Here is a 27,013-nt window from a genome sequence, read left to right as displayed (position 1 = left end):
CAATCTGTATAATAATTCATATAAACAATATGTATAAAATGGATATATTACATAGTTAACAGCAATCTGTATAATAATTCATATAAACAATATGTATAAAATGGATATATTACATAGTTAACAGCAATCTGTATAATAATTCATATAAACAATATGTATAAAATGGATATATTACATAGTTAACAGCAATGTGTATAATAATTCATATAAACAATATGTATAAAATGGATATATTACATAGTTAACAGCAATCTGAATAATAATTCATATAAACAATATGTATAAAATGGATATATTACATAGTTAACAGCAATCTGTATAATTCATATAAACAATATGTATAATAATGTGCATATTATATACAGTTTACACAATGCAGTATAATATTCCACATATCATATTATCATATACAATTTACACCATACAGTATGAAAATTCACATTTTATGTACAGTTTATACCATGTGGTACAATAATTCACATATTACGGTATTTACAGTTCACAGCCAGGTTGTACAATATTCCACACATATGTTGTAGAATACAGAGGTATATTACTTCACATATTATATATACAGTTTACCGCAATGTTGTTTACCTACACCATTTTTAATTTATACTGTTAATAGCATGTTATTTGTTTTTATTTAATTTTTACTGTTAATTTTGAAAAGTTTTCCAGAGAGGGGAAAAAAAAAGTTATTAAGAGGGAACTAGTAAAGACATTCATTATACATGTCTAAGCGAGACGTGTCGGAAAACAAAAAAATATACCATACTTATATGCAAGTCAATATATTACAGCATGAATAGCATGTTATTTTATCCCCATTTTGTACATTTTATACAGTTTTGCTTATTAAATACAATTAACATCTTGCAGCATAACAATGCATATACAAGATAACAGTTAAATAACATAATGTGATAATGAATATATTGTATAGTTTATACTATATAGGGTAATAAGGCAATTTTTTTTTTTGTTTTTTTTTACAGTTAATGTCATTTTAGTATAATAATGCCCACAGAGTTTATATATTCCATATAGTTCACAGCACCATATGTAATGATCTATTGTAGAATTAGGCTGGGTTCACACACAGTATTTTGGTCAGTATTTAAAAAAAAAAAAAAAAAAAAATTTTTTTATTTTTTTTTAGCTAAAACCAGGAGTAGAACCGACACAGAGAAAACAATACAATGCAATGGTGCAACCACTCCTGGTTTTGGCTAAAAAAATTACCAAAGTTCTGACCAAAATACTGTGTGTGAACCCAGCCTAATAAAATAAAAATTATATTACAGACTCATAATATAAAATGTAACATTTACAGAAGTCTGAATGCTAACAATATTATATACAAAAAATATATATATAAAAAAAAGGTTGTAATAATACAATTCTACTATAGTGTATTATATGTAATCCTCATAAACTGGAATGTAGTCTATTTTATAATGGGCCGCACTGACTAGTTTTCCTTTGCACAATTGTAGGTGCATTGCTGTAGTAGCGCATAGTGTTTTTTGGACATAAAAATTGCATGTAAAAAATTTTTTTTTATTATTATTATGGTGTTTTTCTGCATTTGTGGCATCTTTTCCATGACTTGTGCTTTGGGCATTTTTTTTTTGTTCCTTTATCTCTACAATAAATTGTGTGATCAATAGATCGTGTGATTCAATTATTACTATTTGAATGATTTGTAATGTAAACTCCCCACATACAAAAAAAGCCACATTTACACGTGCAATTTTTTAAGCAGGAAAAGAAACAGAAGCAGCCTGAATGATGGCATACCTATAGCATGCTGTATTATGTAAAAAATAATAATAAATAAAATAAAAAGAACAAACAGCATGGCAATAGTGTTGATTAATATCTTGTGTATGGGGCCCTCCTTGCTCCTGATGGTAAAGTTGGGGGAGAGAAGAAGTTCCACATGCTGATCCTTTTGTTCTCGGGGGGGGGGGGGGGGGGGGGGGAGAGAGGAATAAGGCACTGTCAGTGTAATCTAGTAGTGGCTTTCTCTGCTCAGAATACATGCTTGCTCAGCCAAACCAAGTGTGCATGTGTACGGTTGGATTTGGAGAGATGGCTGTCAACAGGCCGAACACCTATCTCAAGTAGATGGCTAGCTTGTGCCTAATAGCCGGATCATTTGGCTTGCGGGGCCTATATTTTAGTGTTTTACCAAAGTATTCCAGTTTGACAAGTTTTGAATCAATTTATTGCAAATTATATTGCGATTTTTTTTTTTTTAAGTTCCTAAATTGAGCTTGTCGGTTAAATGGACAGTAGAGCTTGAAAGTATCAGCAGTTTTTTGGATGCATGTGCATAGCGTGAAGCAGGCACATGTCTGACGCTATAGAAGAACCAGTCCAGAGCATGTGCATAAAATATTTTATATCTTATTTAGTAGGGATCGACCGATATTGATTTTGTTTTGCGGTGGGGGCAGTGCGGGGGGCGGGGCATTATAGGATTATCGGCAAATTAATTGCCGATACCGATAACACCCAAAATCGTGAATATCGGCCCATAATATCGTCCAAACCGATAATCGGTCGATCCCTAGTATTTAGATTGTGAATCGCTCAATACCCTTTTATAAAATGGCCTGTACACATAAGATACTTGTCTCTGTATCTTGCCAACATGGATTGGATTTGGAAAGTAGAAAGTTGACACGGCACCCAGGGCACTTCTTGCATATACTTGCAGCTTTATTGCTAGGAGCAGGGATACACGAGGATACACAAACCAATAGCACCAATGGTGCTATTGGTTTGTGCATCCTTGTGTATCCCTGCACCTAGCAATAAAGCTGCAAGTATATGCATGAAGTGTCCTGGGTGCTGTGTCAACTTTCTTCTTTCCAAGTGTTCTTGACATATCTTACTGCAATACACGGGCACCGGATAGGCTCGCCTGCGGCTACTATCCAGCCAAGGAGCGGACTCATCGCTACAGGTGGAGTGGTGCTGACTACCTTTCTCACTCATGGATGGGATTTGTTGACAATCCACAGATTCATCTACAGTTTTCATCAATACTGTTTTTATGTGCCCTTTTTATAGAGACAGAAAATAAAAAAACGAGTTTTGGATCATTTACACCATGGGGTACCAACGTTGCTGATGGACCCCACTGACTTAATATCCCAGACACCCATCAATCGAACCCACTGCTCACTGCAGGTCCAGCTGTCCTTCTAAAGTGTATAATGGCTGTCCTACTCTGCCCTGAAAGATAAGTTTAGGGTAGAAGAGGATCGAGTATGTTGAATTTCAACTGCCCGATCTCTTTGCTCACATGGAGATAAGACACTTTCCGAGTAGTCAGGCAACAGGTTCCTTCTTTCTTCCCATTCAGAACCCACGCACCCATGGCCAATCATGTGTATGGGGGGGGGGGGGTAGGCTGAACCGAAAGTATGGCCCCCTTTGATGAATGCCAGGATATTCTTCCAGTCGGACCTCAATGGAGGCTCTAAATGGCTCTGTTCACATTGAATTTTATGTTTACATTCTGTGCCCAAACCAGGAAAGTTTTACCGTTGTTCTCATCACTACACACAGAACATGTTGAATTGAATCACAAATGCACAACATAATAAGTGGCTGCTAATCTGCAGGTAAATTTCCCAGCAGTTCTTACCCATGTGGATTTAACCCAATGGGAGAACAAATTTTATTTTCTCCAGGCCACAGCATGGCGGTAGCAGCTACATGAAAAGTACCGTATGTATTTTTTGTTTTTTTCTTTACACACTTAGCCCCAAGACAACATGGAGGGTAAATGTACGCCCTTAGCTTCTGGGCGTTAATGTACACCCTGAAGGGTTGTGAGACTTTAAAGGAGTACTGCAGCTATAGACACTTATCCCCTATCCGAAGGATAGGAGATAAGTGTCAGATCGCGGAGGGGACCTGGCATTGCCGCAGCTCTGCCTGGCTAATGCACCTGTCGTCGACCTCACTGAGGCTCTACATACAGCTCTATGGGAGAGGCGGGGATGCACGAACGCTGCATCTCCACCTCTCTTATAGAGATACATGGAGGGGGTGTGTCGGCCGTGGAGTCATGCTGCGGCCGAAATGCCTCCTGCACGGGAGAGCTTCGGCCCCGTACAGCAGACCGCGGAGGGTCCCAGCGTTCGGACCCCCCGCGATCAGACACTTATCCCCTATCCTACGGATAAGTGTCTATGGATGCAGATCTTCTTTAAAGCGATGTGTTGAGTGACGTCTACTACACTCATGACTAATGACAGGGAGTGGATCGTAATGATATGGATCATGGTGTCTAAAGTATTAAATCCATCATGATCGGCAGTGGAGTGCCAATCACACTGTATAATGTTATGCCCAATGGGAACTTAATAAGTGAAAATAAATAAATAAATAAAAAATGTATTTTCAATTATATAAAATCCCCCCTTTTCCCATTTTACAAAAATAAAATAAATAAAAAAATAACTACTACTAACTATTCAAATATAATGTTTATGATCCTGCACAGTGAGCAGCGTAAATGTAAAAAAAATAACCAATGCCAAAAATGCAGCTTTTGTACACATCATATATCAGAAAAAAAAAAAATTTGATAAAAAGAAATAGAAAAAGTCCCTTTTAAACAAAAATTGTGTATCGGGTATCATTTTAATCGCATTCACCTACAGAATAAAGAGAACATGTCATTTTTAAGATAAAGTGCACTGCGTAAAAACACCTCCCCACCAGAAAAAGTTGCAAAATTGATGTTTTCTTTTTAATTTTCCCCCACAAATAAAAAATATATATATAGGAACCGTTGGTAGAAGCAGCACACCAATTTTAATCCCGTGCAGGTGGCGGGTGCTGTGGAAAATAACCTGGTCCCAGTCGCAGACCAAGTATAGATTTACGAAGCAAAAAAGTTCCAACAGCACTCCAAGTTTCAAATTAAACGCAGTGTTTATTGACCCATGGTCAGCAGTGAATGCGACATTTCAACGGCCTCACGCCGTCTTTCTCAAGCATAGAAAGACGGCGTGAGGCCGTTGAAACGTCGCATTCACTGCTGACCATGCGTCAATAAACACTGCGTTTGATTTGAAACTTGGAGTGCTGTTGGAACTTTTTTGCTTCATATATATATATATATATATATATATATAAATATATATATACCGGGTGGGCCATTTCTATGGATACACCTTCATAAAATGGGAATGGTTGGTGATATTAACTTCCTGTTTGTGGCACATTAGTATATGTGAGGGGGGAAACTTTTCAAGATGGGTGGTGACCATGGTGGCCATTTTGAAGTTGGCAATTTTGAATCCAACTTTTGTTTTTTCAATAGGAAGAGGGTCATGTGACACATCAAACTTATTGGGAATTTCACAAGAAAAACAATGATGTGCTTGGTTTTAACGTAACTTTATTCTTTCATGAGTTATTTACAAATTTCTGACCACTTATAAAATGTGTTCAATGTGCTGGATTGTCAATGCAACCCTCTTCTCCCACTCTTCACACACTGATCGCAACACCGCAGGAGAAATGCTAGCACAGGCTTCCAGTATCCGTAGTTTCAGGTGCTGCAGAATGGGCAAAACAAAAATTGGAACAGGATCCTCAGTTTACGCAGATTTTTTTCAGTGATGAGGCAAACTTTTAAGTGAATGGTGAAGTTAACAAACAAAACCACCGCTATTGGTCTGACACTAACCCACATTGGATAGATCCCTCTAAGACTGTTGGAACACAAAAATTGATGGTATGGTGTGGTATATGGGGTGCAAAGATAGTGGGGCCATTCTTCATCAAAGGAAACCTCAAGGCCACTGGATACGCGAAACTGCTACATGATGATGCACTGAAGCTGGCACGTTCCCTGAGTTATGAGTAATGAGTCAGGTCTGAATGAGAGCCGCATTATATGTTTTACAGGAAAACGGATAACTAATGCGAGAAAAAAACGGATGGTACTGTATACCCTAGAGCACAATCCATTTTCCATTGACTTTTGGTACATTCACGTTGTGTTATCGGTTTAACATACGTGTTTAAAAAGAAAAAAAAAATGAGTACAGTTTTTTTTTTGGGGCATACACAAGAGTACCATTGACCGTGTTTTTGCATACAGCAAAAAATTAAAAAGACTTTAAGGCTGGGTTCACACCACTGAATCTCTGGCTAGAATGCCCATTTAAGATCCTGAGGGCGGTGCTAGGACAGTGCGGACTGCATTGCTGTCCTCATAGACACTGCATTTCTGGGCTGATCCACCAGAAGAATGTTCATGTACACACACCCCTTTACTCAACAGCCTGTTTTAGCCTTAATGACCAAGGCCTTTTTTTCAAATCTGACATGTGTCTCTTTATGTGGTAATAACTTTTGAATGCTTTTACTTATCAACCCAATTTCGAGATAGTTTTTTCGTGACATATTGTACTTTACATTAGTGGTAAATTTTGATTGATATATTCAGCGTTTTTTGTAAAAAAAAAATGAAACATTTTGCCAAAAAAATGAAAAATTTGCATTTTTCGAGACTTTACATTTTATGCTTGTACCATTAATAGTCATATCGCACCAAATGAATGATTAATTCACATCTACAATATGTCCCCATCATTTGATAAACATAATTTTACTTTTTTAGAATGTTAGAGGGTTTATAAGTTTAGCAGTAATTTTCCAGATTTTCAAGAAAATTTCAAAATCTTATTTTTCAGGGACCAGTTCAGTTCTGAAGTGGAATTGAGGGGCCTTCATGTTAGATACCCCCATAAATCACCCCATTTTATAACCTGCACCCCTTAAAGTAGTCAGAATGACATTTAAGAAGTTTATTAACCCTTTCGGTGCTTCACAGAAATGAAAGCAAAGTGGAGGCTGAATTTAAAAATTTCATTTTTTTTGCAGATTTTTCATTTTTATCCATTTTTTTCTGTAACACAGTAGGTGTTGACAAAGAGATAAAACTCAAGATTTATTCCCTGAATTCTGACGTTTTTAGAAATATCCCATATGTGGCCTTTGAGCGCTACGTGTCTCTCATGCAGGCCTCAGACATGAAGGAGTGCTACCGTATATACTCGAGTATAAGCCGACCCGAGTATAAGCCGAGACCCCTAATTTCAACCCAAAATCCCAGGAAAAGTTATTGACTCGAGTATAAGCCTAGGGTGGGAAATACCTCATCCCCCCCTGTCATCATCCAGACCCGTCATTAACATCCTCATCATCCCCTTGTCATCATCCCACACATCCCCCCTTCATCATCCCCTTGTCATCATCCCACACATCCCCTTATCATCCCACACATCCCCCCTTCATCATCCCCTTGTCATCATCCCACACATCCCCCCTTCATCATCCCCTTGTCATCATCCCACACATCCCCCCTTCATCATCCCCTTGTCATCATCCCACACATCCCCTTATCATCCCACACATCCCCCCTTCATCATCCCCTTGTAATCATCCCACACCCCCCCCCCTTCATCATCCCCACCCCCCTTCATCATCCCCACACCCCCCCCCCCTTCATCATCCTCTTCTCATCATTCGCCCTCAGTGGTCTTCAACCTGCGGACCTCCAGAGGTTTCAAAACTACAACTCCCAGCAAGCCCGGGCAGCCATCGGCTGTCCGGGCTTGCTGGGAGTTGTAGTTTTGAAACCTCCGGAGGTCCGCAGGTTGAAGACCACTGCGGCCTTCAACCTGCGGACCTCCAGAGGTTTCAAAACTACAACTCCCAGCAAGCCCGGGCAGCCATCGGCTGTCCGGGCTTGCTGGGAGTTGTAGTTTTGAAACCTCCGGAGGTCCGCAGGTTGAAGACCACTGCGGCCTTCAACATGCGGACCTCCAGAGGTTTCAAAACTACAACTCCCAGCAAGCCCGGGCAGCCATCGGCTGTCCGGGCTTGCTGGGAGTTGTAGTTTTGAAACCTCCGGAGGTCCGCAGGTTGAAGACCACTGCGGCCTTCAACATCATCCAGCCCCCTCTCACCCCCTTTAGTTCTGAGTACTCACCTCCGCTCGGCGCTGGTCCGGTCCTGCAGGGCTGTCCGGTAAGGAGGTGGTCCGGTGAGGAGGTGGTCCGGTGAGGAGGTGGTCCGGGCTGCTATCTTCACCGGGGGCGCCTCTTCTCCGCGCTTCCGGCCCGGAATAGAGCCGTTGCCTTGACAACGACGTATCTGCGTCGTTGTCAAGGCAACGTGACTATTCTGAGGCCGGGCCCGAAGCGCTTAGAAGAGGCCTCCCCGGTGAAGATAGCAGCCCGGACCACCTCCTCACCGGACCACCTCCTCACCGGACAGCCCTGCAGGACCGGACCAGCGCCGAGCGGAGGTGAGTACTCAGAACTAAAGGGGGTGAGAGGGGGCTGGATGATATTGAAGGCCGCAGTGGTCTTCAACCTGCGGACCTCCGGAGGTTTCAAAACTACAACTCCCAGCAAGCCCGGACAGCCGATGGCTGCCCGGGCTTGCTGGGAGTTGTAGTTTTGAAACCTCTGGAGGTCCGCAGGTTGAAGACCACTGCGGGTGGGGGAGTTCACTCGAGTATAAGCCGAGGGGGGTGTTTTCAGCACGAAAAATCGTGCTGAAAAACTCGGCCTATACTCGAGTATATACGGTATGTGGATTTTGGGGCACCCTTTTAGTTTAGGATATTTTGTTGGCATCATATAAAGTCGCAGAGGCCTTGGGGTGCAAAAATATTTTTGGGAGACAAGTTGACGCTTTTATTGGTACCATTCTGGGGCACATGTGACACTTTGATCGTTTTTTATTTTATTTTTTATGAGGTGATATACATAAAAAAATCTATTCTGCAGTTGTTTTTTATTAAAATAATTTAGGTCGTTCGTCATGCGGTATAAATGGCATGTTAACTTTATTCTGCAGGTTGATACGGTTACGGCGATACCAAATTTGTATGCTTTTTTTTATATTTTAGTTCATTTATAGCATAAAAACGATTTTTGTAAAAAAAAATCACGTTTTTAATTCGCCGTATTCTGTGAGCCATAACTTTTTTATTTTTTCACTGACGCAATTGTGTGAGGACTTTTTTTGCGGGACATGTTGATGTTTTTGGGGGGACTATTTTTGGGTTTGTGTTGGGGGTGTATTATATATATATATATATATATATATATATATATATATAATTTATTTTACAATTTTTTTCCAATTTTTTTCATTTTATTTTTCACATTTTTAATTTAAATTTTTTTTCACATTTTTATTTTTTTTCACTTTTTTTTATTTCTTTTTCACTTTATTTCACATTTAACTTTTTTTTGTTTTACTGTTATACACACAATTCAATGGAGTACACATCTGTACTCCATTGAATTTTGCCTATGTCTGTCAGTACTGACAGGCATAGGAAAGATCAGTCCCTACCTTAGGTAGAGACTGATCACTCATGTTGCCATGGCAACGGAGGCTACTGTCAGTCCTCCGGTTGCCATGGCAACCATCAGCGCTCTGCTTTCACTTTGCAGAGCGCCGATGGTGACAGTTGGAGCTCCCTCCCTCTGTAATCCTAATAGACGCCACGGTCACAGTGACCGCAACGTCTACAGGGTTAACTCAGGATCGGAGCTGCGCTCCGATCCTGAGTGCTGCGGGCGGCCTCCCCCAACGGGGCCCCTCTCACCACCGATCGCTTCACTGAATGAAGCGACGGAGGAGAGGGGGAAGGAGGAGACCGCCGCCAGATCCCTGCTTTCGGTTTGTCAGAACTGACGGACCAATAGCAGCGATCGCCGGCCGGGGACCGCTGCGATTGGTCCCTGGCCGGCTTCAGGGAGGTCCTGCTGTGTAGCACAGCAAGTTTCATAAAACTGTCACAGCGCGCGGCGGCGCTGTGACAGTTTATGTACATCAGGTACATGTACCTGATGTTGCGCGAAGTCACCGCTAATCATCAGGTACATGTACCTGATTTTGCGTAAACGGGTTAAGCAGATCTGCTTAGAAATGCATTGTTGTTTAAGGGGACGCCAATGCTCAGTCCTTGTGCCACCCATGGGATCTCCAGTGTAAATTTCGAAAAATGTGATGTCACCCTAGCCTTTTGTAATAAAAGAAACCGGATTGTAACGGGTCCTTTCTTTTTGGCATACACAATAGCGTAGTTGTCCACGTTTTTGCATACAGCAAAGTGAAAGAAAGTGCAACAGAGACAGTAATGGGGCCAAAAATGTGCTGTGAACCCAGTCATATGTAATTTAACCCCTTAAGAACCAGGCCACTTATTTTTGCCTTTTTGTTTTTTCCTCCTCGCCTTTTAAAAATCATAACTCTTTTATATTTTCATCTACAGACTAGTATGAGGGCTTGTTTTTTGCACGACCAGTTGTCCTTTGTAATGACATCACTCATTTTACCATATGGCGCAACCAAAAAAAATACTATTTGTGTGGCAAAATTTAATCATAGGCCAATTATATTTGTGCGTTTTCGTTTTTTCCCCCTCGCCTTCTAAAATCCATAACTCCTTTATATTTCCATCTACAGACCCATATAAGGGCTTTTTTTTGCATGACCAATTGTACTTTGTAATGAAACCTCTCATTTTACCATAAAATGTACAGCGAACCCAAAACATTTTATTTTTAGAGAGGAAATTTAAATGAAAACCACAATTTTGCACATTTTGGAGGGTTTTGTTTTCACACTATACACTTTATGGTAAAAATGACATGTGTTCTTTATTCTGTGGGTCAATACGATTAAAATGATACCCATGGCTAGATACTTAAATTTTTTTGTACTGCTTAAAAAAAAATCTAAAACTTTTAGTACAAAATCAGTAATCTAAAATAGGGATCGACCGATATCGTTTTTTTAGGGCCGATACCAATAATCGGTGCAGGTTAGGGCCGATAGCCGATAACTTATACTGATATTCTGGTATAAGTTATCGGCTATTTAACCCCCTGCGACACCGCTGCAGATCATTGATTTAAAGCAGGCGCTTTAAATCAATGATCTGCAGTGGCTTTTGCGGGGCCATAGACCGCCGCCGCCACCCGCTTCTCTCCCCTACCTGCCAGGGTGCTCCGGGCCATCCATCGTTCATGTAGTGTCCGGGGGCGTTCCGGGTGGTCCGGTCCGGGCTGTCCTTCTTCTCCGTCGGTCATCTTCTCCACTCCGGGCAGGCTCCGGCCTAGTACGCTGCATAGACGCCGCTGCGCAGTGACGCCCGTGCGCAGCAACGCACCTGACGTCACGGCATAGCGGCGTCTATGCAGCGTACTAGGCCGGAGCCTGCCCGGAGTGGAGAAGAAGACCGTGGGAGAAGAAGGACAGCCCGGACCGGACCACCCTCCACCCGGAACGCCCCCGGACACTACATGAAGGAAGGATTGCCTGGACGACCCCCATTACGGGTTTAATTTTTTTATTGACTCGGAGGGTGGGGGAGGGGCCCGACCGGTATAGCGGTATGAAATCCATATCGGTATACCGCCTAGCATCACGGTGGGGGGTGCGACGCGGTGTGGTGGGTCGGGGGTGAGGTGCGGCGGGTCGAGGGGGTGGCGGTCGGGTTGCAGTGGGGGCGGTGCGGGGCATTATTGGCAAGATAATTGCCGATACCGATAATGCCCAAAATCGTGATTATCGGCCGATAATATCGGCCATACCGATAATCGGTCGATCCCGAATCTAAAATCGCCCTATTTTGACCACCTATAACTTTTTCATTTTTCCGTATATAGGGCGGTATGAGGGCTCAGTTTTTGCGCCGTCATCTGTATTTTACCACATTTGCATAAATAAAACTTTTAGATCATTTTTGATAAAAAAAATGTTTATAAAATGTGACAAAAAAAGCTGCATTTTTGGACTTTTTTTTAAAATTTTTTACGTTTACGCCATTCACCGTATGGGATCATTAACATTATATTTTGATAGTTCGGACATTTACGCACACGACGATACAAAATATGTTTATTAAAAAAAAAAGTTACGCTTTTTGGGGGTAAAATGGGAAAAACGGACAATTTTCGTTTTTATTGGGGGAGGGGATTTTTCAAGTTTTTTTTTTTTTTTACACTTTTTATGTCCCCATAGGGGACTATCTATAGCAATCCTTTGATTGCTAATACTGTTCAGTGCTATGTATAGGACACAGCACTGATCAGTATTATCGGTGATCTTCTGCTCTGGTCTGCTCAATCTCAGACCAGAGCAGAAGACCCCGGGGGACCTCCGGCCGCCATGCAGCGCTGCCGCGGCGATCCGATCATCCATTCAAAGTACCGCACTGACGCAGATGCCGTGATCTGTATTGATCACGGCATCTGAGGGGTTAATGGCGGACATCCGCGCAATTTGCAGCTAGCAACCGGGACCTGCCGTGTATGACGCGAGCACCGTTCCGATGCTCGCGGTCATACACAGGACGTAAATGTACGTCCTGGTGCGCGAAGTACTGCCAAACCAGGACGTACATTTACGTCCATGGTCGTTAAGTGGTTAAAAAAAATCTAACTTTTTAATCAAATTAGTACGTTTAAAATCCTTAAAATTTTTACGACCCATAACTTTTTCATTTTTCTGTATAAGCGGTATGATGGCAAATTTATTGCGCCATGATCTGTACATTTTATTGATATCACATTTGCATATGTAAAACTTTAAATATATTTTTGGAATATGATGTGACAAAAAAGCAGCAATTTTGGACTTTTTTTTAACGTTTATGCTGTTTACCATATGGGATAATTAACATTTTATTTTGATAGTTCGGACATTTACGCACGCGGCAATACCAAATGTTTATTAATAAAAAAAATTTTAACACTTTTGGGGGGTAAAATGGGAAAAAGGGACGTTTTACATTTTTATTGGGAGAGGGGATTTTTCCCTTTTTTTTGAAATTTTTTTTATACACTTTTATGTCCTCATAGAGGACTATTTATAGCAGGGGTTCTCCACCGGTGGTACCTGTACCCATACTCTCTGTAAAGTACCGCGGCCACTTTGTGGGAGCTGCGTGGTTGCCAGGCAGACGTGCGACGTCCCCTGACGTTGAGCAGAGGTGCCGCACAGTGCAGGAGGACTTCACCGCTTAATGTGGCCCACCGAACAGGCCCCACCCCCTCCATCTTAATCCCATTGTGCCGTTATTCCTCCCTCCCTCTGATCCCCTTTTTCCATATCAGATAATAAAGGCACAAGGGGATTAAAATGTAGGGGGGAGAATAATGGCACAAGAGGATTAAGTATCGCATTAGTATAAAGGTAAGCACACGCCATTATGAAAATGAGTAATTTTATGACTTATTTTTTCTGCAAATTTACGTGCTAGGGTTACCCGTGGACATACTTTCACCCTTTGGGGGTACAGTCGTGAAAAAGAACCATTGATTTATAACAATCATTTGATTTCTAATACTGTTCAGTGCTGTGCATAGCACTGATCAGTGTTATCGGCGATCTTCTGCTCTGGTCTGCTCGATCTCAGACCAGAGCAGAAGACCCCTGGAGACAGACGGAGGCAGGTGAGGGGACCTCGGTTCGCCATTACCGATGATCTGATCCTCTCGTCCATTGTCGTTAAGGGGTTAAAAAAAACTATTATAAGGTTTTTTGTTTTTTTTGCCGTACACTATAGCATAGTTGGCTACAGTAAAGTTTTAAAGTACTGTAACGGACACGGAGACAATAATGTGGTGTGAACGCACCCCCATAAGCGACATGTCACCATGACTTCATACGCACCCAGAAAAAATATATATGCGTATTTCCATTTAAAAAAAATAGGACGTACATTACATTCATTTTCTTGCGCATAATACGGAATTCGTATGTGGTTATTAACCCCTACAGGACCCATGACGTAACGGTACGTCCCGACACCCTGGGTCTTAAGGACCAGGGACGTACATTTACGTCATGGTCAGTTTTAGTCCCCGCCGTGCGCCGGGCGGGGATCGGAGCGGGATGGCTGCTGAAATCATTCAGCAGGCATCCCGTGCAAATGACCAGGGGGGTCATCAGACCCCCCCATGTCGGCGATCGCGGCAAATCGCAAGTGAATTCACACTTGCGATTTGCGCGATTCCGGGTCATTACGGGTCTATAGTGACCCGGTGACCCGCAATGTAAGGGGGATCGCGGGTGTCTAAGACACCCACGATCCCCCTGAAGCGATAGGAGTGAGGTGGCACGGGTGCCACCCCTCCTATCCCTGCTATTGGTGGTCTAGACGCGACCACCAATAGCAGATCGGGGGCGGGGGGGTTTACTTTTGTTTTCCCCGTCCTGCCCTCCCACAATAGGCGGGGCAGGACGGGGAAACGACGGGGACCGGCGCCGAAGATCCACTTACCGATCCGGGCGGGCGTCGGAGGCTGCAGGCGACGGAGATCGGCGGGCGGCGATGACGTGCGGCTGGATCCGACGGAAGCCGGTGAGTTGCCAAGCAACATCTGGAGGGTACAGTTTGAGACCATTATACAGTGGTCTCTAACTGTAGCCCTCCAGATGTTGCAAAACTACAACTCCCAGCATGCCCAGACTGCTGTTTGGGCATGCTGGAATATGTAGTTTTGCAACAGCTGGAGGGCTACAGTTTGAGACCACTATATAGTGGTCCCTAAACTGTAGCCCTCCAGATCTTGCAAAACTACAACTCCTAGCATGCTCAAACAACTGTTTGCTGTCAGGGCATGCTGGGAATTGTAGTTTTGCAACAGCTGGAGGTCCACAGTTTGGAGATCACTTTGCAGTGGTCTCTAAAACTGTAGCCCAACAGATGCAAAACTGCAAATCCCAGCATGTCCAAACAGCAATCAGCTGTCTCGGCATGCTGGGAGTTGTAGTTGCGTACCTCCAGCTATTGCATAACTACATCTCCCAGCATGCCCTTCGGCGATCAGTACATGCTGGGAGTTGTAGTTTTGCAACAGCTGGAGGCACACTGGTTAGAAAATACTGAGTTAGGTAACAGAACCTAACTGAAGGTTTTCCAACCAGTGTGCCTCCAGCTGTTGCAAAAGTACAACTCCCAGCATGCACGGTCTGTCAGTACATGCTGGGAGTTGTAGTTTTGGAACAGCTGGAGGTTTGCCCCCCCCCCCCCCATGTGAACGTACAGGGTACATTCACACGGGCAGGCTTACAGTAAGTTTCCTGCTCCAAGTTTGGGCTGCGGCAAATTTTTCGCCGTATCTCAAACTTCTAGTGAGAAACTCACCGTAACCCGCCAGTGCGAATGTACCCTAAAAACACTACACTACACTACACTACCACCTAATAAAGAGTAAAACACTACATATACACCCCCTTACACTGTCCCCCCAATAAAAATGAAAAACGTATTGTATGGCAGTGTTTCCAAAACGGAGCCTCCAGCTGTTGCAAAACAACAACTCCCAGCATTTCCGGACAGCCACTGACTGTCCAGGCATGCTGGGAATTTAGCAACAGCTGGAGGCACCCTGTTTGGGAATCACTGGCGTATAATACCCCTATGTCCACCCCTGTGCAATCCCTAATTTAGTCCTCAAATGCGCATGGCGCTCTCTCACTTTGGAGCCCTGTCGTATTTCAAGGCAACAGTTTAGGGCCACATATGGGGTATCACCGTACTCGGGAGAAATTGCACTACTAATTTTGGGGGGCTTTTTCTCCTTTTACCCCTTAGGAAAAGGAAAAGTTGGGGCTACACCAGCTTGTTAGTGTAAAAAAATAAAAAAAATTACACTAACATGCCGGTGTTGCCCTTTACTTTTTATTTTCACAAGCGTTAAAAGGAAAAAAAAGACACCCAAAATTTGTAACGCAATTTCTCCTGAGTACAGAAATACCCCATATGTGGGTGTAAAATGCTTTGTGGGTGCACAACAAGGCTCAGGAGTGAGAGTGCACCATGTACATTTGAGGTCTAAATTGGTGATTTGCACAGGGGTGGCTGATTTTACAGCGGTTCTGACATAAACCCCCCCCAAAAAATACCCACATGTGACCCCATTTTGGAAGCTACACCCCTCACGGAATGTAATAAGGGGTACAGTGAGCATTTACGCCCCACAGGTGTTTGACAGATTTTTGGAACAGTGGTCCGTGAAAATGAAAAATTTTATTTTTCATTTGCACAGCCCACTGTTCCAAAGATCTGTCAAACGCCAGTGGGGTGTAAATACTCACTGCACCCCTTATTAAATTCTGTGAGGGGTGTAGTTTCCAAAATAGGGTCACATGTGGGGGGTTCCACTGTTCTGGCACCACGGGGGGCTTTGTAAACGCAGATGGCCCCTGACTTCCATTCCAAACAATTTTTTTTCCCAAAAGCTCAACGGCGCTCCTTCTCTTCTGAGCATTGTAGTGCGCCAGCAGAGCACTTGACGTCCACACATGGGGTATTTCCATACTCAGAAGAGATGGGGTTACAAATTTTGGGGGGTCTTTTCTGCTATTAACCCTTGCAAAAATGTGAAATTTGGGGGGAAACACATTTTAGTGAAAAAAAAAATTTTTTTTTTACATATGCAAAAGTCGTGAAACACCTGTGGGGTATTAAGGCTCACTTAATTTCTTGTTATGTTCCTCAAGGGGTCTAGTTTCCAAAATGGTATGCCATGTGAGGGTTTTTTGCTGTTCTGGCACCATAGGGGCTTCCTAAATGCAACATGCCCCCCAAAAACCATTTCAGAAAAACGTACTCTCCAAAATCCCCTTGTCTCTCCTTCGCTTCTGAGCCCTCTACTGCGCCCGCCGAACAATTTACATAGACATATGAGGTATGTGCTTACTGGAGAGAAATTGGGCTACAAATACAAGTATACATTTTCTCCTTTTACCCCTTGTAAAAATAAAAAAATTGGGTCTACAAGAACATGCAAGTGTAAAAAATGAAGATTGTGAATTTTCTCCTTCACTTTGTTGCTATCCCTGTGAAACACCTAAAGGGTTAAAACGCTGACTGAATGTCATTTTGAATACTTTTGGGGGTGCAGTTTTTATAATGGGGTCATTTGTGGGGTATTTCTAATATGAAGACCCTTCAAATCCACTTCAAACCTGAACTGGTCCCTGAAAAATAGTGAGTTTGAAAATTTTGTGAAAAATTGGAAAATTGCTGCTGAACTTTGAAGCCCTCTGGTGTCTTCCAAAAGTAAAAACACGTCAATTTTATGATGCAAACATAAAGTAGACATATTGTATATGTGAATCAAAATTTTTTTTATTTGGAATATCCATTTTCCTTACAAGCAGAGAGCTTCAAAGTTAGAAAAATGCAAATTTTTCAAATTTTTCATCAAATTTTGGGATTTTTCACCAAGAAAGGATGCAAGTTACCACAAAATTTTACCGCTATGTTAAAGTAGAATATGTCACGAAAAAACAATCTCGGAATCAGAATGATAACTAAAAGCATTCCAGAGTTATTAATGTTTAAAGTGACAGTGGTCAGATGTGCAAAAAACGCTCTGGTCCTGAGGTGTAAAATGGCCTGGTCCTTAAGGGGTTAATGGGATTTCTACCACAGAGCTTCAGGGGATATACCGCTATTCATTGGATTCTAACTCACAACACGTGGACTTCTGCGCAGAATATCCATTAGATTCGGCGGGAATATGGCTTCTGGTTGCTAGGTTGTGTGTATGGGCAGGATAGAGAGATAATGTAGTTGAATTCATGACTAAAAAAAATTGTCTATATTTTCCATCATCATCTTTATAGTTCACCTCATAGATTATAAAGTCACAAAATGGAAGACCGGCTCGTATAAAGCTCTTATAGGGAAAAGCTGAGGTGTTTGTTATCCCTCCTCTCCCCCAGCCGTGGGAACACGCTCCTTTCGTCCTCAGTTTTTAGGGCAGGCGACGTATTTGAAACTTGAACTCTGTCTTTCCCTCAGCTCCCCTGTCCCGCCATCTTTGCCCGCCCTTCTTCCCCTCACTGACAAGATGGCGGCGGCTTCCCCGAGCGCTGCACAGTCATGAGCTGAAGTTACATTTCGGCGGCTGATTCCCGTCGGGTTTCTCGATATTCGCATCGTGACGTGTCTCTCTGTAATGGCGGACATGAGATTTTACCGTTCGGTGAGGGGGGTCACGTGTATGAGCGACACAGTTCTGGATCGAGAACGTGTGTGCTTGCGGTGAAGGGAGAATCATTACACGAGCGGCGATGTGTTGGGGGCAGGGCGGGAAACGGAGAGAAAATGGCGGCCGTAACGTGAGGTACTGTTACCACACAGATCAGCCAATCAGATTGCCGATTATACTTTTCATTCTGCCTCAGTTTGAAAGCTGTATTCTGATTGGATGCAACAGTTTTACCTGTTGCCCGTAGCAACCAATCAGGCTTTCAGTTTAAGTAAAAGATGGAATCTGATTGGTCACTGTCCTATATGTTTCATCTGCTCTGTTGTGGGTTATGTGTCCATATCCTTAACCCTTTCATACCACAGCAATTTTCACTTTTTTTTTTTCTTTTCTCCTTTGGTGAGGGTTCACACTACGTTTTTGTTTCTGTTTAGCATATACTTTTTTAACATATACGTTAACCTCTTAAGGACTCGACCCATTTTGGCCTTAAAGGGGTACTCCGGCCCTGAGATATCTTATCCCCTATCCAAAACACAGGGGTCCCGCCGCTGGGAACCCTCACAATCTTGTAATCGCCACCCACCTGTTTGAGCTGCACGCCGCGGTGCCAGTTTACAAACAGCCGGGTGGCGACCACGGTGTCGGAGTATCGCCCCCGGTGTGACGTCACCCCCCGACACTCCCGCTGTGCAAGTCTGTGGGAGGGGGCGTGACTGCCGGAGTACCCCTTTAGAGGACTCAGCAAATTTTATTTTTACGTTTTTGTCTTTGCTTCATCGGCTTCTGAAAATCATAACTCTTTTATATTTCCATCCACAGACTAGTATGAGGGCTTGTTTTTTGCGCGACCAGTTGTCCTTTGTAATAACAACACTCGTTTGACCATAAAATGTATGGCGCAACCAAAAAAATACTATTTGTGTGGGGAAATTAAAAAGAAAACCGCAAATTTGGGAGGTTTTGTTATCACGCTGTACAATTTAGGTAAAAATGAAATTTTCTTTATTTTGTGGGTCAATACAAATAAAATGATACCCAACTTTATAACCAATTTAGTATGTTTAACCCTTCAACGACCACGGACACAAATGTACGTCCTGGTTTTATCGGGACTTCCCGCACCAGCGGTGCTCGCGTCATACACGGCAGGTTTCGGCTGCTATCAGCCGGGGACCCGCCGGTAATGGCCGACATCCCAGATCGCGCGCATGTCCGCCATTAACCCCTCAGATGCCGTGATCTGTACAGATCACGGCATATGCGGCAATGCGCATAATAAAATAGATGATTGGTTCGCCCGCAGCGCTGCCGCGGCGATCTGATCATCTGTAATGGCGGACTGAGGTCCCCTCATCTGGCTCCGGCCATCTCCCGGCATCTCCTGCTCTGGTCAGAGATTGAGCAGACCAGAGCAGGAGATAGCTGATAATACTGATCAGTGCTATGTCCTATACATAGCACTGAAACGTATTGGCAATTAGAGATGAGCGAACGTACAGTAAATTCGATTCGTCACGAACTTCTCAGCTCGGCAGTTGATGGCTTATCCTGCATAAATTAGTTCAGCTTTCAGGTGCTCTGGTGGGCTGGAAAAGGTGGATACAGTCCTAGGAGACTCTTTCCTAGGAATGTATCCACCTTTTCCAGCCCACCAGAGCACCTGAAATATGCAGGATAAGTTATCAACTGCCGAGCCGAGAAGTTCGTGACGAATCGAATTTACTGTAAGTTCGCTCATCTCTATTGGCAATCAATAGGGGGACATAAAAAGTGTGAAGAAACCAAAAAGTGGAAAAATGTAAAAATAAAAAGTTAAAAAAGTGAAAAATCCCCTCCCCAATAAAAAAAAAAAAATTGTCAGTTTTTCCCATTTTACCCCAAAAAGCGTAATTTAAAAAAAAACATATTTGGTATCGCCGCATGCGTAAATGTCTGAACTATCAAAATATGTTAATGATCCCGTACGGTGAACGGCGTAAACGTAAAAAAATTAAAAAGTCCAAAAATGCTGCTTTTTTCACATTTTATTCCCAAAAAATTTATAAAAATGATATAAAAGTTTTATATATGCAAATGTGGTATCGATAAAAAGTTCAGATGACGGCGCAAAAAATGAGCCCTCATACTGCCCTATATACGGAAAAATTTAAAAGTTATAGGTGGTCAAAATAGGGCGATTTTAGATTACTGATTTTGTACAAAAAGATTAAAATTTTTTTTTTTTTTTAAAGCGGTACAAAAATATAAAAGTATCTAGCCATGGGTATTATTTTAATCGTATTGACCCACAGAATAAAGAACACATGTCATTTTTACCGTAAATTGTACAGTGTGAAAACAAAACCCTATAAAATGTGCAAAATTGTGGTTTTCATTAAATTTTTTTCCTAAAAAAAATATTTTTTGGGGTTCGCCGTACATTTTATGGTAAAATCAGAGGTTTCATTACAAAGTACAATTGGTCACGCAAAAAACAAGCCATTATATGGCCGTTCACCCTACGGGATCATTAACATTATATTTTAATATACAGCAACCAGAGAAAAGCACAGAAGCAAAAAAGATAGTGACAAAAATCGGCACCGGCAATAAATCCTTATGTATCCAAGTGGACGGTTAGGAGGTCAGTGACCCAGCATGTGTATCTTAATGGTGCATCACGTATTTAACCCCTTAAGGACCGGGGGTTTTTCCGTTTTTGCATTTTCGTTTTTTTGCTCCTTGCCTTTAAAAAATCATAACTCTTTAAATTTTGCACCTAAAAATCCATATGATAGCTTATTTTTTGCGCCACCAATTCTACTTTGTAATGACATCAGTCATTGTGCCCAAAAATCTACGGTGAAACGGAAAAAAAAATCATTGTGAGACAAAATTGAAAAAAAAAACGCCGTTTTGTAATTTTGGGGGCTTCCGTTTCTACGTAGTACATTTTTCGGTAAAAATGACACCTTATCTTTATTCTGTAGGTCCATATGATTAAAATGATACCCTACTTGTATAGGTTTCATTTTGTCGTACTTCTGGAAAAAATCATAACTTCATGCAGGAAAATTAATACGTTTAAAATTGTCATTTCTGACCCCTGTAACTTTTTTATTTTTCCGTGTATGGGGCGGTATGAGGGCTAATTTTTAGCGCCGTGATCTGAAGTTTTTAACGGTACCATTTTTGCATTGATAGGACTTATTGATCGCTTTTTATTCAATTTTTCATGATATAAAAAGTGACCAAAAATGCACTATTTTGGACTTTGGAATTTTTTTGCGCGTACGCCATTGACCGTGCGGTTTAATTAATTTCCGCACGCGGCGATACCATATATGTTTATTTTTATTTACGGGAATTTATGGGAAAAGGGGGGTGATTCACACTTTTAATAGGGAAGGGGTTAAATGATATTTATTCACTTTTTTTTTTTCACTTTTTTTTTTTTGCAGTGTTATAGCTCCCATAGGGACCTATAACACTGCACACACTGATCTCTTATACTGATCATTGTTATCCCATAGGGACCTATAACACTGCACACACTGATCTTCATCATTGATCACTGGTTTCTCATAAGAAACCAGTGATCGATGATTCTGCCGCTTGACTGCTCATGCCTGGATCTCAGGCACTGAGCAGTCATTCGGCGATAGGACAGCGAGGAGGCAGGTAGGTAGGGACCCTCCTGCTGTCCTGTAAGCTGTTCGGGATGCCGCGATTTCGCCGCCGCTATCCCGAACAGCCCACTGAGCTAACCGGCATGGTTTCAGTTTCACTTTAGATGCGGCGTTCAACTTCCGTGATCAATGCCGCGCGCTATTAGCCACGGGTCCCGGCCGGGCCCGACCTGCTATGATCGGGAGCGGACACATGACGTTCCAGTACGTCATGTGTCCTTAAGGGGTTAAGTACAGATAAGGAAGCAAACAAGAAAAAAGGAAAAACGGAGCACTCACACTGCTGATGGTGGTGGTCTTCAAACTGTATTCACGGAGGGCTCAGCAGGAAGGCTTGATGGAATAGGGGGGAAGCTCGGACGGCGGCCACGGTCCCGTATCGCGCCAAAGGGCGCTTTGTCAGGCCGGAAAAAGTTATAGGTCAGCAAAATAGAGGGATTTTAAACATACTCATTTGGTTAAAAATTTTGCGTTTTTTTTTTATGCTGTATAATAATAGAAAAGTATGTAATCATGGGTATTCTTTTTAATCGTATTGACCCACAGAATAAAGAAATCATGTCTATTTTACCGTAAAGAGTACAGCGTGAAAACAAAACCTTTGCAAAATTGCGGTTTTCTTATTAATTTCCCCACACAAATAGCATTTTTTTTGGTTGCGCCATACATTTTATGGTAAAATGAGTGACGTAATTACAAAGGACAACTGGTCGCGCAAAAAACAAGCCCTCGTACTCGTCTGTGGATAAAATATAAGAGAGTTATGATTTTTAGAAGGCGTGGAGGAAAAAAACTAAAACGTAGAATTAAAATTAAATGCTCCGAGTCCTTAAGGGGTTAAGCGGAATACTGCACAGAACTGTATTCCCATTAATGGGGTTGGCGCATGTCTGTGCAGTCATACAGCGGATTCATTATGGAAGGGTCTGCTACACACAGAATGTCCGCTCTAAATTTCTCCAGGAGGATATTCTGTAATGTGCACATACCCTATGTGTTCCTAGCAAAATGTGTTTCCCTAATGGAAATACAGGTAGCTAAAGGGTATAATAGAACTACCAGAACAAATGGGTAGGTTTTCTTTGCAGTTGCAGCACTGTTGTACTGCCAACGGGGTGGGCAGCTCAGTAGCTCCATCTTAAACGAAATGGACTGCCATCTTAATAGCTAGAGACCATTTTCTCAAAATTTTTGGGATGTTGAATGTCGGGAATAATAATAATACCATAATTCAATTATAAATGATTAATTATGGTCAACATAAATATTATGACCTTCGTGAATTGCCAAAAATATTCAAACAATGCAATTCACCTTATCTGGGCCTGACTATTTACCCAGATATGAGTTCTATAGGGTCAGTAGTGCTAAAAGTAACTTTTGCAATCAGTACAAATAACATGACATAAAGGGGTACTTTGGGGAGCTGAACTTATTAGACACTTTATCCACAGGATAGGATATAAGTGTCAAATCATCGGGTGGGGTTGGGCTCCGATTGCTGGGACCACGGTGTGTGCTCCAGCCCCACCTTCCCGGACAAGCGCAAGTGACAGCCCATTCATCACTGGGGCTGGAGATTGGCTGAGTGGGTCATCACTTGCGCTTGTCTAGGAATGTGGGGCCTGGAGTGCACAGCTGACTGTTAAAGGGGTTATCCAGGAAAAAACTTTTTTTTAAATATATATATATATATATATATATATATCTCAACTGGCTACAGAAAGTTAAACAGATTTGTAAATTTCTTTCCTAGCAGCCTCCCAGTCTGACTGGGAGAGCATGGTAAGTGAGCTATTACACCTTGTTCACACTGGTGTGGTGCTGTGCGGTGTACGTTGCTGCCGTGGCGCCGTGTCTGCGGGGGGGTGCGGCCCATGGACTGGTTTGAGTGGCATTGGGGCCGCTCTGCCAGTGGGTCGTTCCCCCCTGTGGGCATTGGTGTCGCGGCGGTGGTGGTCGCCGCCCAGTGCTGCGCCATTTTATGCTAGGGACTTTAGGGACCCACTCTGGATAGGTGGCCTTGACGTGGCGAGTGGGCTTGTACTTTTTGATCAAAAATGTATACTAACAACCTGTTAGTTTTTGATATTATGCTGAGAAGCAATCAGATCATTATACAAGATTGTAGATGTGCGACATGTCTGTTTTTCTACCCGAATTCAGATTTGTAAATTACTTCTATTAAAAAATCTTAATCCTTTCAGTACTTATGAGCTTCTGAAGTTAAGGTTGTTATTTTCTGTCTAAGTCCTCTCTGATGACACCTGTCTAGGGAAACGCCCAGATTAGAAGCATATACCCATAGCAAACCTCTTCTAAACTGGGCGTTTCCCGAGACAGGTGTCATCAGAGCGCACTTAAACAGAAAGGAACAACCTTAACTTCAGAAGCTCATAAGTACTGAAAGGATTAAGATTTTTTAATAGAAGTAATTTACAAATCTGTTTAACTTTCTGGAGCCAGTTGATATATATAACATTTTTTTTTTCTGGAATACCCCCCTTTAAGTAGAGGGGGCCTCATACTGGAGATTGTGGGTGGTCCTAGAGGTTGGACCCTGCATGATCAGACACTGTGGATAAGGGGATAAGTGTCTGATAAGGTCAACTCCCCGGAGTGCCCCTAATCACCATGATCTTACAACCAACGACCTATCACCTAACCTAGACTGCAAAATGCACTGATCTCCATACTTAAAAATCATCACAAATCCTTGGCCTTTAGTGAATATCTGCATCTGGCCTTAATTTATCCTAAACCACTTTAAAATGATGCACATAATTGAGCAATAGGCCAAAATTTATAACAAAAAGGTGTTCAAATTAAGAAAACACACGTCCCCTGGAGTAACAAACTAAAGTCAAACACTTTGCGGTTTCCACATTACCCCATTGCTAACTGTTATTACCAAATGGTAATTTCTGAAGCAAGGCCAATGACAAATTGTTATTGTGGTAGGACATTTTTTGGGTTAAACTCTGTATTTTTACAACACTTTTTTTTTTTTGCTAAAAAAAAAATTTACTTGCATCATATTGCCAACATTTTCTTAGTTTATGTGCCAGCTGTAAAAGCAATTAGCAAAGTAAAATTTAGATTGTACTCATTTTTTTTTTCAGATAGAACATTCTACACGAGGAAGAATGTTATGGATTGTTTGTAAGTTAACAAAGGAAAGGTAAGTTTTATGTAATTTTTATTTTACATAAATCTAAGATTCACTTTTATTATACATGATTTTAAGGTTCACCTTTTAGAGTGTTATCTGGAAAAAATATTTTAAAGGGATATTCCAGATTTTTTTTTTTATTTGACTGTGCTACAAGGGCTGTAAAGTTAGTGTAGTTCATAATATAGTGTCTGTACATGTGTTTGATGGTTGGTCTCACAATTCTTATGTGATTGTTTTTAACATACAGGTTTTCCCAGGTTACAGTGTGGCCGAGACATTACATCACTAGTCAGGTGATGACAGGGAGCCTGTCTGCTTCAATTAATGGAGCGACCGCAGGGTTGGAGGGGACATCATTCTGCAGGGAATTGTCCCAGGTGTCCTTCAATTAGTGGGGTGACTGATGTGTGGGAGGGAGAAAAGTGACCTCACACTTAGAAATAAGGGATCCTGGGACTTGTAGTTGGAGGGAGGGAAATCCAACAGGAAATAGCCATGTCACAAAAACAACCAGTAGCATTATAGTGGAATCACAACAAAGCCATTTAGCCCCAAGAGAAGCACTGATCATTCCTAAGCATGTCCATTACTGTTTGGCAGGTAAGTACTAAAATCACCTTATGGTGGAGAACCCCTTCAAAGCTATCAATGAAAAAAATAATACGTTTAAAAAAAATAAAAAATAAATAAAAATAAGGTGTACTCACCAGTCTCCAATCCCTTGCCAGGATTCGAATGTTGCGGTCTCACTGTTTAGAGCTTCTTGATCTCCCACATGTGATCTGCAGTGGTGACCCCGCTTAGCCAGTGATTGGCTAAATGGGACTTTTATATGCATTGGGACAGAAAGCAGGAAGCTGTAAGCAACAGGACCTGAATCGGCAGGGGATCAGTGGCAGCTAAGTACATGTATTTTATTTATTCCTGCCATCCCCAGCAGTTTAAACTTTAAAGGAGTACTCCCATGGAAACATTTTTTTAAGTCAACTGGTGCCAGAAAGTTAAACAAATTTGTAAATTACTTCTATTTAAAATCTTAATCCTTCCAGTACTTATCAACTGCTATATGCTCATATATGCTATAAGTTCTTTTCTTTTTGAATTTTCTTTCTGTCTGACCAAAGTGCTCTCTGCTGACACCTCTGTCCATTTTAGGAAATGTCCGGTGCAGGATAGGTTTGCTATGGGGATTTGCTCCTACTCTGGACATTTCCTAAAATGGACAGAGGTGTCAGCAGAGAGCACTGTGGTCATACAGAAAAGAAATTCAAAAAGAAAAGAACTTCCTCTTGAACATACAGCAGCTAATAAGTACTGGAAGGGTGAAGCAGGCCAGGGGATGGGGCAAGGCAGGGCCGGGGTTGGCAACAGCTGGAGGCACAATATGGGTCAGGTCACCGACGGATCTGCAGTGTAAAATACGCTGCAGATCCGTAATGCGTGACTCTACCCTAAAGCAGTGTTTTCTTAACCCTGTGCCTCCAGCTGTTGCAAAACTGTAAAACATATTTTTCTAAAAAAGAAAATTTGGGGCATGGTAAGCCTTAACTCAACAAATACTGCCCATAAGAAGCCACACCCTAATATATCATACACTGTCAAAGCCTATTTTTTTTTTAAATGTTGGCAACTATGCTCTCCAGGTATGAGCCTCATGTGCCCAATGGAAAATTCAGCACTGACCACAAATGTGACATTGAATCACTCTGTGGTAGCTAATGCCAATAATTTGGACTGCTCAGAAGTTTTAAAGGGGTACTTTTTTTTTTTTTTTTTATTAACTGGTGCCAGAAAGTAAAACAGATTTGTAAATTAATTCTATAAAAAATTCTTAATCCTTCCAGTACTTATTAGCAGCTGTATACTGTATACTACAGAGGAAATTATTTTCTTTTTTGATTTCTTTTTGTCACACCCTCAGTGCTCTCTGCTGACACCTCTGTCCATTTTAGGAACTGTCCAGAGCAGCATATGTTTGCTATGGGGATTTTCTCCTGCTCTGGACAGTTTCTGACATGGACAGAGGTGTCAGCAGAGAGCACTGTGGTCAGGACAGAAAATAAATCCAAAAAGAAAAGAATTTCCTC

General features: G+C 42.0%; 1 protein-coding gene across 10 annotated transcripts in view; it reads left to right on the top strand.

Annotated features, from left to right (window-relative positions):
- The window catches only part of WNT7B (Wnt family member 7B), a 248,747-nt gene that overhangs the window by 8,118 nt on the left and 213,616 nt on the right, over nucleotides 1-27,013 (top strand). For 7 of the 10 annotated variants that reach the window (XR_008843216.1, XR_008843215.1, XR_008843214.1 and 4 more), the window contains exon 2: nucleotides 24,874-24,932. The gene's annotated coding sequence lies outside the window, so the exon portion shown is untranslated. Of the gene's footprint in view, nucleotides 1-17,917; nucleotides 18,216-18,254; nucleotides 18,480-20,543; nucleotides 20,707-24,873; nucleotides 24,933-27,013 lie in introns of those variants that run through there. The other 3 variants (XM_056517509.1, XM_056517510.1, XM_056517511.1) reach the window with 3 other exon arrangements.

The sequence above is a fragment of the Hyla sarda genome, chromosome 4 (genome assembly GCF_029499605.1).
Source record: "Hyla sarda isolate aHylSar1 chromosome 4, aHylSar1.hap1, whole genome shotgun sequence".
Taxonomy (NCBI): domain Eukaryota; kingdom Metazoa; phylum Chordata; class Amphibia; order Anura; family Hylidae; genus Hyla; species Hyla sarda.
The sequence above is the reverse complement of the archived record's forward strand: the minus strand, read 5'-3'. Positions and strand labels throughout refer to the sequence as shown.